The following is a 20014-nucleotide window of genomic DNA, read 5'->3' as shown; positions in this document are numbered from 1 at the left end:
TACCATCAGAACAAGTTTGAAAATGCTTGAGAAGAGCCCTGAAAGCTTCAGGCACTTTTCCTGTCCCTCTTCCTCTCTCACTAAACCTCTCTCTCTGTCCTTCCTCTTCCCTCCTCTCTCTCTCTCCCCCTAGCTCTCTCCCCACCCCACCTCCCTCCCTCTCTGCTCAGGTTATTAATTTCCTCAAGGGAGCCCTGAAAGTTAAACTTGAGTCCCCCTTGAGTTCAGCTGGCAGGAAGAAAATCCCAAAATGGGAGTAATCTGATATGTCTGGAAGCAGGAAAAACAAAATTTAAAATAGAAGCTTCCTTCCAAGAGGCAATTATAATAATGTCTTCTGACTGTATACGTCACTTTACAGTTCATAATATACATTGTTATGTTTATTACTTCATTTGATCTTTATATCAGTCCTGGGAGAAACTATGCTCTTACCAACTTCCCACAATTAAGAAAAAACAAAACGGGGCGCCTGGGTGGCTCAGTCGGTTAAGCGTCTGCCTTCGGCTCAGGTCATGATACCAGGGTCCTGGGATCGAGCCCCACATTGGGCTCCCTGCTCCGCAGGAAGTCTGCTTCTCCCTCTCCCACTCCCCCCGCTTGTGTTCCCTCTCTCTGTGTGTCTCTCTGTCAAATAAATAAATAAAATCTAAAAAAAAAAAATTAAAAAAAAGAAAAAACAAAACAGATGAATAAATGAAGGCTTAGAAGGATTAAGACCATTTCCAAGGTCCTTCAGGTAGAAAAGTACAAACTTCTAAGTGACTTGTTCACAATCACAGAGTAAAAAAGTCAATGAACTCAGCAATGAAAAGGAACAAGCTACTGATACTTGCAACAATTGGGATGACTCCCCAGGGAAATATGCTGGGTGAAAAAAGCCAACCCCTAAAGTTTACATACCCTATGATTTCATTTATATAACATTTTTGAAATGACAAAGTTTAGAAACACAGTAGTCGTTGCCAGGGGTTACGTATGGTGGAAGGAGGTAGGGTGGGTGTGGTTATAATAAAGCAATACAAGGGATCTTTATGGTGACAAAATTGTTCAATATCTACACTGTGGTGGTGGATATGGGAAACTTCACGTGTGAGAAAAGTGCATAGACCTAAATACACAAATGAGTACAAGTAAAACAGGAGAAATCTAAATAAATGGACTCAATCACTGTCAACATCCTGGTTATGATGTTTTACTATACTTTTGCAAAATGTTACCACTGGGAGAAACTAGGTAAAGGGTAGACAGGATCTCTCTGTTTAATTTCTTACAACTGCATATGAATCTATAATTATCTCAGTAAAAACTTCCATTTAAAAACGTGAGTGAGTCGGGGTGTGTCTCTGTTTTTGCCTGTGCATTATTTACCTCCCCAAAGCGTAATGGAATGACAGATGACCTTGTTTTTGGAATCCCCAGTTTGATTCAATACTCTCTGAGTGAGTGAGTTGGAGATGGGGGTATATCCAAATTTGACCCTGATTATTAAATCAGGCAAGGAAATCGTTTCCCCAGAATGATTAAACTCCCAGAGTGTTTCCTACATCGAGAACCAGGGCAAACTAAATTCTATACCAAGCATTGCAATGTTTTAATCTATCTGAGCCAGCTATTCCAATGTACACACTCTTGAGTTTTCCCTGACTTTTTGGGCTCAGCTGCTGATGGAGAACAGTGTTAAAGGTAGAGAAAGGAGGGACCGGTGACAGAGCCTCAGATCTGTGGGGTGGGGCAGTTGGGGTTGATGGTGGGGATGGTGATGTTCTCTCGGTGATTACATGTACAACAGAACCAGAAGCTGAGGGTGGACCTCTGATGTCTACCCATTCCAAGCCTTAGATTTTATTTACCCTTTCTTTCTCCTGTTCTCTTCCTGTCACTTAATTTTAGCTGTTTCTCTCTATCCTACTGCCACCCCTGCTGTCTTTTATCTCTTTTCCTTGATTTTTTCTTTTTCTTCTTTCTTGCTATATTTTTCTATGACCACATTTTAATACACAGTTCTATTTTTTTAAGATTTTTTTTTTTTTAAGATTTTATTTATTTATTTGACAGCGAGAAAGAACACAAGCAGGAGGAGTGGGAGAGGGAGAAGCAGGCTTCCCGCGGAGCAGGGAACCCGATGCGGGGCTCAATCCCAGGACCCTGGGATCATGACCTGAGCCGAAGGCAGACGCTTAACGACTGAGCCACCCAGGCGCCCCTATTTATTTATTTTATTTATTTATTTTAGAAAGAGAGTGTGTGCTCACAAGCAGGGGAAGGGCAGAGGGAGAGAGAGAATCTTCATGCAGACTCCCAGCTGAGTGCGGATCCTGACGTGGGGCTTGATCTCATGACCCTGAGATCAGGACCTGAGCCGAAATCAAGAGTCGGAGGCTTAATCAACTGAGCCACCCAGGCGCCCGAATACACAATTTTAAAATATTAACCAAAAAATGGCAAGAAAGACCCTGACACCTAGTACACGTCTTGCTGTAAGGTCACATGAATTTAACTCTAGTCCGCAAGAGTCTCCACCATGAAACAGCTTCCCAGTGTAGGAGTGTTTTGTTGGGGGTAAGAAAACCCAAGTTACAGTCTGGGCTCCACCACTGACTTACCACCTGACCTACAGCACTTTGTCTCCTAAGCTACAAAGCAAAAGGGACCGACTCAGAATTCCCTCTCTAAATCCCTCAACGTTTTGTCTGAGTTTAGAGAAACAAGCCTTCCTGGCCAGGTGTGGTGGAACGCTGAAAAAAGACTGGTGAATCTAGGTGGAGGCTTGAGAAGGTTGCTTCACTTGAAGCCCTTCCCAGAGGCTGGGTATTCCTATGGGCCGGGAAGTCATGACCCAACCATGTGCCATCAACCCTAACGCTGTGTAATTTCACTCAGCCTTAGCAGCTGGCAAGGCGTTTAAGCATTGGACCACAGAGAGGGGGCGGTTAGTCAGGAGAAGAGGAGGGATCTGACATGAGCTGGATGACTGTCAAATGAGAAAGGGAGGTGATTTGTTTCATGCATCTGTCTGGGCAAAGGTTTGGGGAGGGTGATTCAAACAGTGGCAGGGAGAAGAAAGAATTGGCTCTCATTAAGGACAGAGGGAAGAATAGAAAATGTAAATAGTCAAGCAGTGGAAAATATTGAAGAAAGAGAAACTGCTGTTCCCAAGGCTGATTCCCATGGCAACCCCAGGATATACATTTATTGTGCTCTTAGTATTTGCCAGGGACTTTCATGGGTGCTACCTCGTTTAATCTTCACCGCAATTGGACAAAGTATTAATATCTCCATTTTATACCTGAGGAAACACAGGGAGGTTAAGTCACAACGTGGGACCTTGGGCAGAGGCACCATGAAAGCCGGGTTTGTCTGAGTCCTAAACCTAAACGCCCAGGATTGTTGAATGCTTTTTTTTAAAAGATTTTATTTATTCATTTGAGGCACAGCGATAGAGAGAGAGAGAGCATGAGCAGGGGGAGTGGCAGGCAGAGGGAGAGGGAGAAGCAGGCTCCCCGCCGAGCCAGGAGCCCGACAGGGGGCTCGACTAAGCTACTACCTATTCAGAAGTCCCTAATCTCCCCTTGCCAGCGGCCATACTTGCCCGTATGCTAACAAGAATGCTGTGTTATCAGGCTGGGGGGCAGGGAGCTATGGCCGGGGTTTTGAGTGTCAGAAAACCCTGGATGTGAATCCTGACTCCACTGACTTGGTGCCTGTGGGCAAGATGAAAACTTCACTAAGCTCAATATTCATTTCTTTAAAGCGGGAGTAATAATACTAACGTTCTAGAGTTGTGAGGATTATATGTAAATGTAAATAAATGAGAAGCGTAATGCTCGGCACATTATAGATGCTTCATAAATGCTAGCTATTAAATTATATTAGCGTGAGCCTACGCGGTGGCTCTCCAGCTTGGTTGCACATTGGAACCACCTGGGGAGCTCCAAAAACACTGAGCCCTGGGCTGGCTCCACCCACAGAGATTCTGGTTTAATAGGTGTGAGGTGCAGTCTGGGCATGGGAGTTTACAAACTCTCCAGGTGATCCTAATGTGGTTTGCAAGACTTTAGCACATGCCTCAGAATCACCTGGAGAGTGTGTTGCAACACGGTTTCCTGGGCCCCATCCCCACTGAAATCTTAAATCTTTCAGACAACCTTCAAACTTTCCAGCTGGCTTAATGAAAATGACATTTTTATTGAATACCTACCATGTCCTGGACATTAATATGAACTGCTTTACGGGTAGTGTGTCTCATGGCCTCCCCACAACAACCCTATGATTATTTTTCATTTTACAGATGAAGAGTCTGAGGATCAGAGGTTAAGTGACTTGTTCCAAGTCCCACAGCTGCTAAGTGGACAGAGCCAGTTTGGGCTCCCAAGTGCATTCTTTTAATCAAGACCCTCCAGGGTCTCTTTTTCTCCTAAAGCAATTGTTCTTTGATCTTACAGAGACCTCCAGGCCTTAGCTTCTTTTTTCTCCCAGTCTCTCAGCTATCATCCTTCCTTCCTTCTCTATCTTCCAGCCATGCCAAGGTTACAGTCTGAGAATTTGCTTTTCTAACAAGTTCTAAAGGTGATGGTGATGCTACTGAACTGGGGACCGCACTTTAAGAACCACTAGCCTAGAAGTGAGGAGGGGATTAAAGGTGAAAGACTACTTGTTTTAAAATCCCACACCCAGAAATCACAGTAGGTCTTAAGTGACTTACAAGTCATTTGCTTCTAAGAGCAGAACAGGGTTCCAAGCTTGGGTTTCATCACCTGATAAATGTATTGGTCATAGTTGTTGGGAGATGTGATTCAAGTGCCTAGGATCTGGTAGGTGGCATTGAGTGGGCAACTGGGAGCTATTCTAGTACGTGGCAGAAGGGCCACCTAAGACCCAATATGTATGGAGCAGGGAGTCCAATCAGGAAATACAAGGTTCTTACAAATTCTTCACACACTGCTAGACAAAAACTCCTGCCCTCGGCAGAGCTTTTCTTCAGTGGCCCCGTTCAGGGAGTCCTACACAATGGCTTTTCTCTAACTCTGCACAACAGACATCGTGGGTTTGCTTCTCTTATCCCTTCCTGGAATGTCTGCAATTTAAAAGAGATTGATAGGGAGTATGAAATTAATCAGAAAGAATTGAATTACTATTAGATGCAACTACCTAGAACTAATAAAAGTGCCTTTCGTTGTGGAGGACGAGAGCTGAGCAAGAAGTCTTCAGACTCTACCACCGGGGTAGGGCCTTCCCTTTGCTCAGTTTCCTTGTTAACTCAGAAGCGCTGTGGGATTTAGAGACGAGCTGGCCCAGAGTGGTGTTTTAGGGAGGTCACTGGAGGGGAGTGGAAGAGGGTTTTAAGAGGGCAAACATGGAGCCCCTGAGGTCAGCCCAGAGGCACCTGGAGTAGTTGAGATGAGCACCCAGAGGGCCTGAACGAGGCAAGAGGAAGCAGAGATAAAGAGGAGGGGCTGGACAGATTTTGAGGAACAAGAATCTGCAGGGCCCTGTGATACACTAAATGAGAGGGGTGACAGGGAAGGAGAAAAGGCTAGCATGGTGCAGGATTCTAACTAGCGGGGCCCAGCAGGGAGTTTAGAAAGATGAGTGGCTTTGTAGGTAGAGAAAATAATCAGTTTAGTTTGGAACATATGGAATTTTTGTTCATGTATTTGGAATAGCTGAATGGAGATGCCAAGTAGCTAACACGGATTGACCAAATATGCTAGATACCGTGTGAAGTGATTTACAAACCTTATTTCTCAACTCTTTTGGAGAGGTGCTCTTGTTTTCAGATGAGACAAAGAATTAATAGATTAAATAAATGGTCTAAGGTAGGTGGTAGAGTTAGGACTGAAGCCCAGCCTCTGAACTACAGGATATTGTGAGGAGAGCTCTGCATGGAAGACCAGAGACTTGGCAGCCATCAACAAATATAGGGACGCCTGGGTGGCTCGGTCGGTTAAGCGTCTGCCTTCGGCTAAGGTCATGATCCCAGGGTCCTGGGATCGAGTCCCACATCTGGCTCCTTGCTCAGCAGGGAGCCTGCTTCTCCCTCTGCCTGCTGCTCCCCCTGCTTGTGCTCACTCTCTCTTTCTCTCTGACAAATAAATAAATAAAATCTTTAAAACAAACAAACAAGGGCGCCTGGGTGGCTCAGTTGGTTAAGCGACTGCCTTCGGCTCAGGTCATGATCCTGGAGTTCCTGGATGGAGTCCCGCATCGGGCTCCCTGCTCAGCAGGGAGTCTGCTTCTCCCTCTGACCCTCCTGACCCTCCCCCCTCTCATGTGCTCTCTCAGTCTCTCTCTCTCAAATAAATAAATAAAATCTTTAAACAAACAAACAAACAAACAAATAGACTATAGCTAGAGCCATGGCAGTGGAGGGAAGTGGTGTTCAGAGGAGAAGAAATCCACACAGGCCATCGCGATGGCCTGGTCAGAGAGCCAGGAGGAAAATCAGGATCTGCTGTTTCCTGAGAAACCAAGCAGAAGGCAGTGATGCACGTGTGAGAGACGTGTAGGCAGGGACAAAACAGTGGCCCCGGAATTGAACAACTTCTCATTGGTGACCTTTGCCAGGGTAAGTTTCAGCAACGTGTGGGTACCTAAAGCTACAAGATGATTGCTAGGTTGAAAGAGGGAGTGGGAAAGGAGGAGGAAGATACTATTTTTTTTGAGGTAGTGGTAGAAGAGCGGGAAAAAGCCAAGGCTTCACCTTGAGGAGAGCCCAAGAAAAGGTTTCCTTAATGAGAGGGAAGGTTTGAAAATACAATTAAAAAAAAAAAAAAATATATATATATATATAATTTTAGTCATCTAATCTTTTGTATCTTGAAATCACTTAAGCATGCTGAGAAGTGTAATGATGTAATGAATGTCAGTTCATTCTCCACCCACCTTTGTCATATCTTAATGTTTTGCCACATTTTATATACATATGTACATTTTATATACATATGTACATTTTATGTTAAAAAAAAATAACCACATCATGCTTAAGTTTTCAAATGGTGAATACTGTTACCTGCCTTCTTAGAGTTCACTGAGAGAATGACCGGATTTACTTTTACTCCTTAAGTGCAGCGGCCCTTTGCATTCTGTGATACAAAGCTGCTGAGCAAGGCTGGGGAGGGCGTGGTTATGTCCGTGTAGCCGAGTTGGGTTACGCCCACATTCAAAAACAGGATTAACCTGTAAATTTTTTCTTTCTGCTTATTCTTCTCAAGCTTTTAGCATTAAAACCACATAAGCCTCATACTGACCAAAGGGTACAGACTTTCAGTTATAAGATAAACAATTTATAGCATGGTGAGTGTAGTAATAATAATATACTATATACTTGAAGTTTACTAAGAGTAGATCTCAAGTGTTTTCACTACACACATACACACACAATGGTAACCATGTGAGGTTGGGTTATTAACTTGATTGTGGTATCATTTCACAATGTATATGCATATCAAAACATCACATTGTATACCTTAAATATATATAGTTTTTATTTACCGGTCATACCTCACTATAACCAGAAAAAATAAACACATTAATCTCATAAAATAAGCAAAACTGTAAAACATATCCCTATCTCTTTTTTTAAAAAAAAGATAGTAATATAATGTAATGTAATATGGGGGTTGTACAGTTTTTGAAACTTTGCAAAATCTTCTAAGAATATTTCAAGTGACCACTTTTCCCCAAACAGAAATATCTCCATTGATTTTACCAATTTTAGTCACTGTAAAAAAAAATCAATTAGAAATGTTTTAAGTAAAAGGGAAGATTTCATTCTTACTTTATCCACTAGAGAGAAATACTGTTAAAGTTTCATATACATCTCCCCAGCCTTTTTTTTTCTTTTTAAATTGGATTACACATACATACATTCCATAAGCTGCATTTTTCTTTTATCGATAGATTTTGGCCATCATTTATGTCATACATAGAAAATTATACTGTTTCTATGCCACATCAAATTTAGATAGTTTCTAAATTTTTATTCTTAAAAATATTCTGTGGTGAGGGGCACCTGCGTGGCTCAGGCAGTTGAGCGACCGACTCTTGGTTTCGGCTGGGGTCATGGTCTCTGGGTCGTGGGATGGAGCCTTGTGTCAGGCTCTGCACTGAGCAGGGAGTCTGCTTGAAATTCTCCCTCCCTCTGCCCACCCCACCCCCACCGCATGCACTCTCTCTCTCTCTGTAATGAATAAATAAATCAAATCTTAAAAAAATATATTTTGTGGTGAGGGGCACCTGGCTGGCTCAGTCGATGGAGCATGTGAATCTTGATCTTGGAGTTGTGAGTTCGAGCCCCGTGTTGGGTGTAGAGAGATTTTTAAAAACAAAATATTTAAAAAAATAAAAAATAAAAATAATCTGTGGTGAACAATCTCTCACTTTTGGAACATTCATATTTAAACACTTTTTTTTTTTTTTAAAGATTTTATTTATTTATTTGACAGAGAGAGACACAGTGAGAGCAGGATCACAAGCAGGGGGAGAGGGAGAGGGAGAAACAGGCTTCCCGCGGAGCAGGGAGCCCGATGCGGGGCTCGATCCCAGGACCCTGGGATCATGACCTGAGCCGAAGGCAGACGCTTAACGACTGAGCCACCCAGGTGCCCCCATATTTAAACACTTCTTTAGGGGCGCCTGGGTGCCTAAGTTGGTTAAGCATTGGACTCTTGGTTTCAGCTCAGGTCATGATCTCAAGGTCGTGAGATTGAGCCCTGCATTGGGCTCCATGCTCAGCAGGGAGTCGGCTTGAGATTCTCTCTCCCTCTCCCTCTGCCCCTCCCTCCATTCATGAGCTCTTTTTCTCTCTCTCTAAAATAAATAAGTAATTTAAAAAATTAAACACCTCTTTAGTAAAAATATCTAAAGTACAATGCTGGGTCAAATGGTAGCCACAAAAAACCCTTGATATTTCTAAATGGCACTCCAGAAAATAATTCTACTACTTTACACTCCCAGCAATAGTGCATGAAATGGTCACTTTCTTTGTTGTTCTATTAATCATTTGTTAAGTACCTATTTATTTCTCTGCTGTATATATCTTCATGGTTTCTCTCTTTGGCTACCTTGAGTTTGGTATCCTTACACTATCATAAGCAGGTCTTCTCTTCTACTTCTTTAGCACAGTTTATAAGCTCGTGGCTTAATATAATATTCCTGTCATTAAAAAATATGTTCAAGTTATGTTACCTTTCTTCTATGACTCTGTTAATTTGAATATTTCTTTCATTAACTAAGCTAGTGGCTTCTCAATTTTTTCCCAAGGCAAACTGTTGATTTGTCATCAGTTATAGATTTTATTTATTTATTTATTTATTTACTTACTTACTTACTTACTTACTTAGAGAACAAGTAGGGGGAGGGAGAGGAAATCTGAAGCAGACTCCTGGCTGAGCACAGAGCCCAATGTGGGGCTTGATCTAATAGCCAGGAAATCATGACCTGAGCTAAAACCAAGAGTCAGATGCTTAACCAACTGAGCCACCCAGGCACTCTGATATGTCATCAGTTATGAAATAAAGACAAGGGACACCTGGCTGGCTCAGTTGCTGGGGCATGTAACTCTTGATTTCAGAGTTGTGAGTTCAAGCCCCACCTTGGGTGTAGAGATTACTTAAAAATAAAATCAAGACAAAAATAGAATTGATAAGAAAACCAATATAGTTCTTTAAAAACTAACAGAACTGATTTTTCAAATCTCTAATTTTATATAAAATATGGCAAAATATTAAGAATGACAGAACTAGGCTGTAAAAGAAATACTTTGTTTCTTTTCATAATCCTTAGACAGAGACTTAATTTAACATGCCTCTTTCTTAAAATTTTTTTACACTATAAGCATTTAAGAGCAAAGAGGTTTTCCTCTAAATACTGACTTAATAGCATCTGATATGTGTATTTTAATTTTTGTTGTTTAGAAAACCGATGCTGGGGGGGCGCCTGGGTGGCTCAGTTGGTTGGGCGACTGCCTTCGGCTCAGGTCATGATCCTGGAGTCCAGGGATCGAGTCCTGCATCGGGCTACCTGCTCAGCAGGGAGTCTGCTTCTCCCTCTCCCGCTCCTCCCTCTTGTGCTCTCTCTCTCTCTCACTCTCTCTCTCAAATAAATAAATAAAATCTTTAAAAAAAAAATAAAAGAAAACTGATGCTGGGGCGCCTGGGTGGCTCAGTTGGTTAAGCCTCCAACTTTTGATTTCTGCTCAGGTCATGATCTCAGGGTTATGAAATTGAGCCCTGTCCAGCCTGCTTAAGATTCTCCCTCTCCCTCTCCCTCTGCCCCTCCCCCACACCATTCACACACACGGGCTCTCTCTCTTTCCCTAAATAGAAAAAAATTTTTAAAAGAAAAAAGAAAACTGATGATATTGTGAGCTGGATTTGCTTTATTTTTTAAAAAATTTTTAAAAGATTTTATTTACTTATATGAGAGAGAGAGTATGAGCAGGGGGAGGGGTAGAGGAAGAGGGAGAAGGTCAAGTGGACTCCCTGCTGAGTGGGAAGCCCAAAACAGGGCTCGATTCCAGGACCCTGAGATCATGACCTGAGCCGAAGGCAGATGCTTAACCGATTGAGCCACCCAGGAACCCCATGGATTTGCTTTATTTATATTATTTATTATATATATATATATATTTTTAAATATTTTATTTTTTATTCTGTTTTATTTTTTAAAGATTTTATTTATTTGACAGAGAGAGACACAGCGAGAAAGAGAACACAAGCAGGGGGAGTGGGAGAGGGAGAAGCAGGCTTCCCGCCAAGCAGGGAGCCCGATGCGGGGCTCCATCCCAGGATTCTGGGATCATGACCTGAGCCGAAGGCAGACGCTTAACGACTGAGCCACTCAGGCGCCCCTATATATATTTTTTTTAGAGAGAGAGCATGCACAAGTGGGGTGGGGGTGGAGGGGCAGGGGGAGAGGGAGAGAGAGAATCCCAAACAGGCTCCATGCTCAGTGGGGGGCTCCACACAGGGCTCCATTTCAGGACCCTGAGACTGTGACCTGAGCTAAAATCAAGAGTTGGAGGCTTAACCAACTGAGCCACCCAGGCATCCCTGGATTTGCTTTATGATTTAGGTTTTATTTAAGAGTATGTGTGGGATGCCTGGCTGGCTCAGTTAGTAGAGCATGTGACTCTTGATCTCTTGGTCATGGGGTCATGAGTTTGAGCCCCATTTTAGGGGTAGAGATTACTTAAAAAAAAAAAGGTTAAAAGAGTATATGTGGGGCACCTGGGTGGCTCAGTCGTTAAGTGTCTGCCTTCAGCTCAGGTCATGATCTCGGGTAATGATCCCAGGGTCCTGGGATCCAGCCCCGCATCGGGCTCCTGCTCCGTGGGAAGCCTGCTTCTCCCTCTCCCACTCCCCCTGCTTGTGTTCCCTCTCTCGCTGTGTCTCTCTCTGTCAAATAAATAAATAAAAATCTTAAAAAAAAATAAAATGAAAGAGTATATGTGTGGTACATATATATACACACATATGTTCATATATTTATTTAAAAAAATATTACATTAAGATTATATTTAAAATTTTGTTTTGTCATTGTCAAAGAATGCCATATATAGAAATAATATCTTGAGGTATTAATTATGTGTATCTTTGTCCTATAATACAGGATCAAATTAAGTGAATCTTACAACTACATTTGAACAGAGTGTGTTCCCCAAATTCTACCAGTAAGATCTTTTCATGTATAAAGTCTACCACGAATTTTCTAGTTTTATAATTTCCTTAATTCTCTTGGTATTATGGGAGTGATGTATTAACTTTTCAAATATACTTTACTGTTATGGTTCCTCTTCATCTTCCACTCTGTCATATTTCAAAATGGGTTTGGTGGCTCTGTGATTTGGCTCAGCCAGGCAGTGGCAACAATGTGTACAAAGGAAAAGAAGTGCCATATGACATGCCAGTTGGGTTACTATGAGTGGTTTGGCATGGCTGGAGGATAGGGAGTAAAGAAAGGAAAAGTGATAGCCAGGAAATGGGGAGAAAAAAGAAACCAAGCCTTCTGAGATCTCAGTAAGATCAAAGAACAGTCGCTTTTGGAGGAAAAGAGGCTCTATAGGGTCTTGATTAAGAGGATGCACTTGGGAGCCCAAACTGGCTCTATCCACTTACCCGCTGTGGGACCTGGAATGAGTCACTTTACCTCTCTGAGTCTTAGATTCCCCATGTGTAAAATGAAAAATAATCACATGGTTTTTGTGAGGATCAAATGAGATATACTACCTATAAAGCAGCACAGTGTTCACTACATAATAGCTAGTCAATAAAAATATTATTGTCATTAAGAGAGCTGGAAAGCTTGGAGGTTGTCAGAAAGATTTAAGATTTCAATGTAGAATTATTTTTAAGTAGAATTGTTTCCTAACTTTGTTTCTTAAGAAAACGTCCATATCATTACAGGACTTGCCCATTATGGCATGTATTTACATTGTGCTCTAATTATTTGTTTCCCTAACATAGACAAGGGGCTCTGAAAGCTGGGGTGGGGCCTCATTCCTGATTATATTCTCAGTGCACCAGGCACTTTGTCACTCCCGTAACATTTGTTGAATTGACTTTGGAAATTATTCCCAAAGAGGCTAACAGTTGGGGTAAATAGAAAGATCTTCAAGAGAGAACTTTGGGTCAGGAACTATACACTTAGCTAGGATTTGATTTCTGTTCTCATTAATTATGCACTTATAAGTCTTACAGAAACATATTTTCACAAGGTGTACATCTGCTTCTTGATGGCTTCCTGTTTATAAAATTGACAATAAGTAGAGTGATAGTTTATTAAAAATTTAAAAAAAGGGGTGCCTGGCTGGCTCAGTCGGAATAGCATGCAGTTCTTGATCTTGGGGTCATGAGCTAAAGCCCCACGTTGGGTATAGAGATTACTTAAATGAATAAGCTTTAAAAAAAATCTGAAAAGCGCAAACAGAACAGTTCTCTGCTGCCTTATTTACACACAGAGAGAGCTGCCTCCTAAGAAGTCAGACCTTCCTGTCTCAGCAAGGGGTAATAGAAAAAGCAACCAATCAGAAGGAAGAGTTTAGTTCCTAAGCCAATTTTGCTGCTTACTAGCTGTGTGAACTTGAAGGAATCGTCTAACCTACCCAAATCTCATTTATCTCATCTGCAAAATGAAGATAATATTTGCCCTACCCTTTTTTCTTTTTAATAGATTTGGGTATCAAATGGAATATTGCATGCGAAATCCTTGAATACCGTATAGTTCTATTCAAATGCAAGATAGTATTATAGTATTCTCACATTCACTAGAACCTGGTTTTTAAGCTTTCTAAAAAGTTGCTACTAATAGTCCAATACAAATGCTTCAACCCAACATTGGATGCTATGACATATATTAAGAGCATAGTTTACTTATTTGTCGCTATAACCATACCTGGCAAAAAGTAAGTGCTTGATTAATATTTGCTGAATGAAGGAATGAAAGAAGGAAGGAAGGAAAGGAAGGAAGTTGGGCAGATAGGTGTGAACAGTAGGTTTTTGGCTTTAGAACTGTGTGACAGTAGAGTGGAGTAGCTGTGTGAATGAAACATGATGATCACCTTGGGCTTTCAAAGCAGGATTTCCAGAGTGGGCAGAGCTGGTTGTAGCAGCCAAAGATGAAAATGTTTTCCCCCTCTGTTTTGTTCCAATTGGAGCACCCTCCCTTTTAGCTTTTGAGTAAACTACTGGGGTAGAAAAAGACATAGGGAACAACTAAATGAGACCTAAGAACTGGTCTTTGGTTTTAAATATTTAACTTGTTTCTATAAACCTTGTTATTAAAAATAGTTAACCAAAAAGAAAGAAAGAAAGAAAAAAGAAAAGAAAGGAAAGGAAGGAAAGAGAAAAGAAAGGAAAGGAAGGAAAAAGAAAAGGCATACGGGAGAGAGGTTGAATCAGCATTTTGTCCAATAATACTTTCAGTTAGCAAAACACCATCAATTAACCAAAATATTTAATGACAATAAAAAATGGCACACATTTAGTAGGGAGTACCACCCTTACCTCCCATCTCTGGGCTGCTTTCTCTTCTCTGTCTCCCAGCCAGATGGAATTGCAGGTTGCTCAAACCCAGTGCTTTTCCTTGTCCATGCCTCTGCTCAGCCACCAATAATCTTTCATTCCAACTGCCTGTCAAGGTCTTTAACTTCTTTCAAAGATGTCAAGGAATGAATCATTGGATCAACAGGTATTTATTGTGTTCACTGAGTACCTACAATATGTAAGGATGAAGAAAGTTCATAGTCTAATTCTAGTAGGAGAAATACATATAAATGCATAATTTTATTTATTTATTTATTTTTAAGATTTTATTATTTATTTGACAGAAAGAGACACAGCAAGAGAGGGAACACAAGCAGGGGGCGTGGGAGAAGGAGAAGCAGGCTCCCCGCTGAGTGGGGAGCCTGATGCGGGGCTCGATCCCAGGACCCCGGGATCATGACCTGGGCCAAAGGCAGACGCCCAACAACTGAGCCAACCAGGCACCCCAAATGCATAATTTTAAAACTGTATGATACGTTCTTTTTTTTTTGCATAACAGGTCTATTGACATATAATTCATACACCATAAAATTCTTCCTTTCACAGTACAGTTCTGGGGGTTTTAGTATATCACAGAGTTAGAAAACAAACATTACTATCTAAATTTCATCGCCCCCAAAAGAAACTGCATATTTTTTGGTTTGGGGTTTTTTTTTTAAACTCCATGTTTATAAATAGAAAGTACGCATTCCCCTCTCTTTCTCAACCCCTGGCTACCACTAATCTACCTTGTGTCTCTATGGATTTGCCTATTCTGGACATGTCATATAAATTGAATCATACAACATGTGGCCTTTTGTGACTGGCTTCTTTCATTTAACATAATGTTTTCATATTTCACCTAGGTTGTGGCATGTATCAGTACTCCATTCCTTTTTGTAGCTGAATAACATTCAAAAGTATGAATATACCACATTTCCTACAGTTAGATCTATGATCCATTTTGAGTTAATTTTCCTGTAGTGTATGAAAGAGGTCTAACTTCATTCTTTTGCATATGGCTATCCCATTGTCCCAGCACCATTTCTGAAAAGACCGGTCTATTCTTTCCCTATTGAATGATCTTGATACCCTTGTAAAAGATAAATTCACCATAAATTTAAGAACTTTTTATTTTATTATTATTATTATTATTATTATTTTTAAAGATTTTATTTATTTATTTGAGAGAGAGAGAATGAGAGACAGAGAGCATGAGAGGGAGGAGGGTCAGAGGGAGAAGCAGACTCCCTGCCGAGCAGGGAGCCCGATGCGGGACTCGATCCTGGGACTCCAGGATCATGACCTGAGCCGAAGGCAGTTGCTTAACCAACTGAGCCACCCAGGCACCCTTTTTATTATTATTTTTTTAAGATTTTATTTATTTATTTGACAGAGAGAGACACAGTGAGAGAGGGAACACAAGCAGGGGGAGTGGGAGAGGGGGAAGCAGGCTTCCCGCTGAGCAGGGAGCCCGATGTGGGGCTCGATCCCAGGACCCCGGGATCATGACCTGAGCCGAAGGCAGATGCCCAACTGACTGAGCCACCCAGGTGCCCCATTAAGGACTTTTTAAAATTCTCAATTCTATTAATCTATATGTCTATCCATATACCACTACCACATTGTCTTGATTACTATAGCTTTGTAGTAGGTTCTGCAATCAGGAAGTGAGAGTATTCAAACTATTTTCTTCTTCTTCAAGATTGTTTTAACTATTATGGGTTCCTCGGCCCTCCAGATGAACTGTAGAATCAGCCTGTTATTTTCGGCAAAAAAAGGCCACTGGAACTCTGATAAGGATTGAATCCATAAATCACTTTGAGGAGTACTACCGACTGAGTCACCCAGGTACCCCAATTTGCTTTATTTTCTATACTCATCAGGGATATTGGTCTGTAGTTTTCTTGTGATGTCTTTGTCTGGTTTTGGTACTGAGGTGATACTGGCCTCAGAGAATGAGTTGGGAAAGTGTTCCTTCCTCTTCTTTTTGGAAGTTTGTGAAGGGTTAGTATCAATTCTCCTTTAAATATTTGGTAGAATCACTATGAAGCCATCTGGGCAGATAGGTTCTTTAAATACTGTATATTAGGGGGCGCCTGGGTGGCTCAGTCGTTAAGTGTTGCTCAGTTGCTGCTATCATTTTAAGAATAGGGAAGATAGGAAGGGCATTATGCCAAATAAGAATAGAGCCACTGACCAAACCATGGGAGGAATTTTGCTAGCCAACTGTCAGTCAGTAAAGATGACACTTCATGGTGAAGAATGTAGCTGAAGCCCCTGTGTCCAATAAGGAAGATGGAGAGCTGATGAAGTAGGTACAACAAGTTGGAGGAGGTAACAAAGTAAGCATAGAAATGGGCTAGCCATATTGGTGACCCAGGGGTTTAGAAAAGCATCCTAAATGCTTTTAAATTAAATTCTAAAAGCTCCTGGGGGAGCGCCTGGGTGGCTCAGTCAGTTAAGCGTCCAACTATTGATTCCGGTTCAAGTCATGATATCAGGGTCGTGAGATCGAGCTCCAGGTCAGGCTCCCCGGGGAGTCCGCTGGAGATTCTCTCTCTCTGACCCTCCCCCCTGCTCTTTCTCTCTCTCTCTCTCCAATTAATTAATTAATTAATTATTTTTAAAAAAGGAAAGAAAGAAAAGCATTCCTGGGGTGCCTGGCTCGCTCAGTTGGAAGAGCATGAGGCTCTTGATCTTGGGGTTAAGTTCGAGCCTCACGTTGGGGGTAGAGATTACTTAAAAATAAAATCTTTAAAAAGAAAAAGGAAAAGAAAAACGTTCCTGCGTAGACCATCTGCTGTATCATCCTTTTTTTTTTTTTTAAAGATTTTATTTATTTATATGACAGAGAGAGAGACAGCGAGAGAGGGAACACAAGCAGGGGGAGCGGGAGAGGGAGAAGCAGGCTTCCCGCGGAGCAGGGAGCCCGACACGGGACTCGATCCCAGAACCCTGGGATCATGATCGAGCTGAAGGCAGACACTTAACCGACTGAGCCACCCAGGTGTCCCAGGTGTCTCCTTAACAGCAGAGATCATGTCCTGTGTATCTGTATCTTCTACAGAGAGATTTACCAATATCAAAAGCATGCCTCCATTGAAATTTCTTTGGACAGTTTGAAGAACGGCTCATCCAAATTCCACCCCCACCTGCTGCCTCCATACCAAAACTCTTCTAAATTCTCAATGTGTCAGGCAATAGCTGTGGAGTCGGACTCCAGGATAGCAAGAAGACATGGGTTGGCATCAGAGGCGGACACTCAAGTCCTCTTTCCGTCCTGAACGTTGCAGTGAGGATCTCTCAACCAGGATGTCTTTCCCCTACTGAAACCTTCACAAGAGAGGTCATTTTCACCAAAACCAGCTACCCAGACATCTGTGAGGCCCATCTAGAAAGCCTATCATACTCTCTGAGGAAGCACACTTTCTGGGTAGTCATGGATGCGACAGGGAAAGAGCCCTGGGCCAGGAGCCAGGAGACTTGAGCTCTGAGAACAGCCCTGCTACTCATTAGCCAGGGCACCTTAGCTGGGCAAGTCACTTATGTCTTTGGCCTCTTGCGAAAAGAAGGAGCTGGAATAAAATGTACAAAAGTCTCTGCCAAATATGAAAGTCATAAGCTTTGACGACAGATTTAATGCTTATTTTGACTACCATGTTATTTATAACCGTTGTAGAATGTTATATCCTTCATGGGTCTCAAGTATACTTCATAACTCATGGTTATCTTGTAAGCAAGCTGCGGTATAAAATGCAGGTTACTTGCTAAAATTTAAGGTGTACTATTACTACAACTATTTTTTTTTAAAGATTTTATTTATTTGACAGAGAGAGACAGCGAGAGAGGGAACAGTAGCAGGGGGAGTGGGAGAGGGAGAAGCAGGCTTCCCGCTGAGCAGGGAGCCCAACGCGGGGCTCGATCCCAGGACCCTGGGATCATGACCTAAGCCAAAGGCAGACGCTTAACAACTGAGCCACCCAGGCACCCCTACTAAAACTATTAAATCAGCTTACTGTAGCTTTGCTTTTGTGGCTTATTTTTGGCCACATGTATACGTTGCAACTCAGCTTTCACTGGGAGATAGGTTTTACTTTGTGACAGTCTGCCCTCTTTTAGCTTATTAATAAGATTTCTAGAGTATAAATGTGGTTCATGTTAAGTACAGTGCAGTGCCCAAATGCAGTCTCTGGAGTCAGACTCCCTAGGTATAAAGCCCAGGTCTGCCAGGGCCTCCCATGCTATTTTCGCCAAGTTATTCTTAGCCTCTGGTTTCATCAGTTGTAAAGTGGGGGTTAAAAAACAGTACTTTTAGGGGCACCTGGGTGGCTCAGTTGGTTAAGCATCTGCCTTCGGCTTGGGTCATGATCCCAGGGTCCTGGGATCAATCTCCACATCAGGTTCCTTGCTCAGCAGGGAGTCTGTTTCTCCCTTTCCCTCTGCCCCTCCTGCTTGTGCCCTCTCTCTCTCTCTCCCTCTCTCTGACAAATAAATAAATTTTAAAAGTCTTAAAAAAACCCACAATACTTTTGCCTTATTTGGTTGTTGTGAGAATCACATGAGATAATATATATAGTGTCGATTTAATAAATAAAAGCTATTTTATTGTTGTTATTTATGTTTATAAAGAAAGATCTCCCTTCTGCTCTCTTTCCCATCAACCCGATGGACCACCCCTTACAGGAAGTGCTAATGGTTTTTTGTGGTTGCCTTTCAGAATGATTATCTGATTCAAAATATTGTTTGCAGAAATGGATGCCAATTCAAATAGAGTCTAAAGCAGGGATACAGATTTGAACAAGAAAGGTATGTCCTATTACTGGGAGCAGTTCTTCTATTTTGGAAATGTTATTCTTCCTCTAAGGTCAGCATAATTGATGGATACCCTCACCAAACCTCTTTCCCAAGTTCTAAGCATGAGCAAGTACTACTGGTTGTTAAAGTTCATATAGGGGTGACTGACTGGCTCCGTTGGAAGATCATGTGATTCTTGATCTTGGGGTCATAAGTTTGAGTCCCACGTTGGGTAGAGAGATTACTGCAAGAAATAAACTTAAAAAAAAAATAAAGTACACATAAAGAGAAGAGTTTAATAAAAGCAGTGGCCATAAAGTGGCCATTAATTGAGAGTCTAGAATTTTAAGAAAGCTTTTGCCTACTTGAAATAAATAATACAGGGCAGGATTTTAAGTACATAGTCTATAGTGGTAATCACTGAGGGCTCTGGGAAGCATCATAGATGGATTTGAGATTTCAACTAAAGAATATATAATTTATTCCATCCTTCCAATTCAATTTGAAAAAAGGAACAAGATTGAAGTGGGCTTGGACCTTTCTGAGTCATTGGCTGTGCGAGTTGGGGCAGCCTTAGCTGGTGGTGCTGCGCTGAGATGCTTCAAAGCCTTATTAAAAATGTTTGGATCCCCACCAAGTTTAGCAGGAGATTTGGGTAGGAATGGAGTTGATGGGCTTCATGGTTTATAAAATCAGGAGTGCTGATAAAAAAGGTAAAGCTTTGGGGCGCCTGGGTGGCTCAGTCGTTAAGCGTCTGCCTTCGGCTCAGGTCATGATCCCAGGGCCCTGGGATCGAGCCCCGCATTGGGTCCCTGCTCAGCGGGAAGCCTGCTTCTCCCTCTCCTACTCCCCCCGCTTGTGTTCCCTCTCTCGCTGTGTCTCTCTCTGTCAAATAAATAAATAAAATCTTTAAAAAAAAAAAAAAGGTAAAGCTTTGAAAGCTTCAAGTCCTGCACCTGTGCATGGTCATCCTTAACCAGCTTTATTTGGAGTACACATCAGATGGAATGTCAGTCTGGCTGTAAATTTCAGCAAGCTCTGTTGGATGGGAACATGGAACATCGCTGTAGCCTTGTAGAAGTGTTGTTTCCTTTGTGGCATGAATACATGTACCTGTGAGATGCACTGTCACAGAAGAAAAAAGACTGAGGTAGGCAATATTAGTAAATGCATGTTAGCAGAAAATGAGGTTA

The 20014-nt window shown here is 41.9% G+C and overlaps 1 pseudogene across 1 annotated transcript; it reads left to right on the top strand.

Moving 5' to 3' along the window:
• Positions 1-19388: 19388 nt before the first annotated feature.
• LOC118531238 (ATP synthase F(0) complex subunit j, mitochondrial pseudogene) lies at positions 19389-19797 on the top strand (annotated as a pseudogene). The gene is made up of 2 exons (XR_013447455.1): positions 19389-19534; positions 19748-19797. The product of XR_013447455.1 is annotated as an ATP synthase F(0) complex subunit j, mitochondrial pseudogene (transcript).
• The last annotated feature ends 217 nt before the right edge of the window (positions 19798-20014 follow it).

The sequence above is a fragment of the Halichoerus grypus genome, chromosome 5 (genome assembly GCF_964656455.1).
Source record: "Halichoerus grypus chromosome 5, mHalGry1.hap1.1, whole genome shotgun sequence".
Classification (NCBI taxonomy): Eukaryota; Metazoa; Chordata; class Mammalia; order Carnivora; family Phocidae; genus Halichoerus; species Halichoerus grypus.
This window is presented reverse-complemented; position numbering and strand designations above follow the sequence as displayed.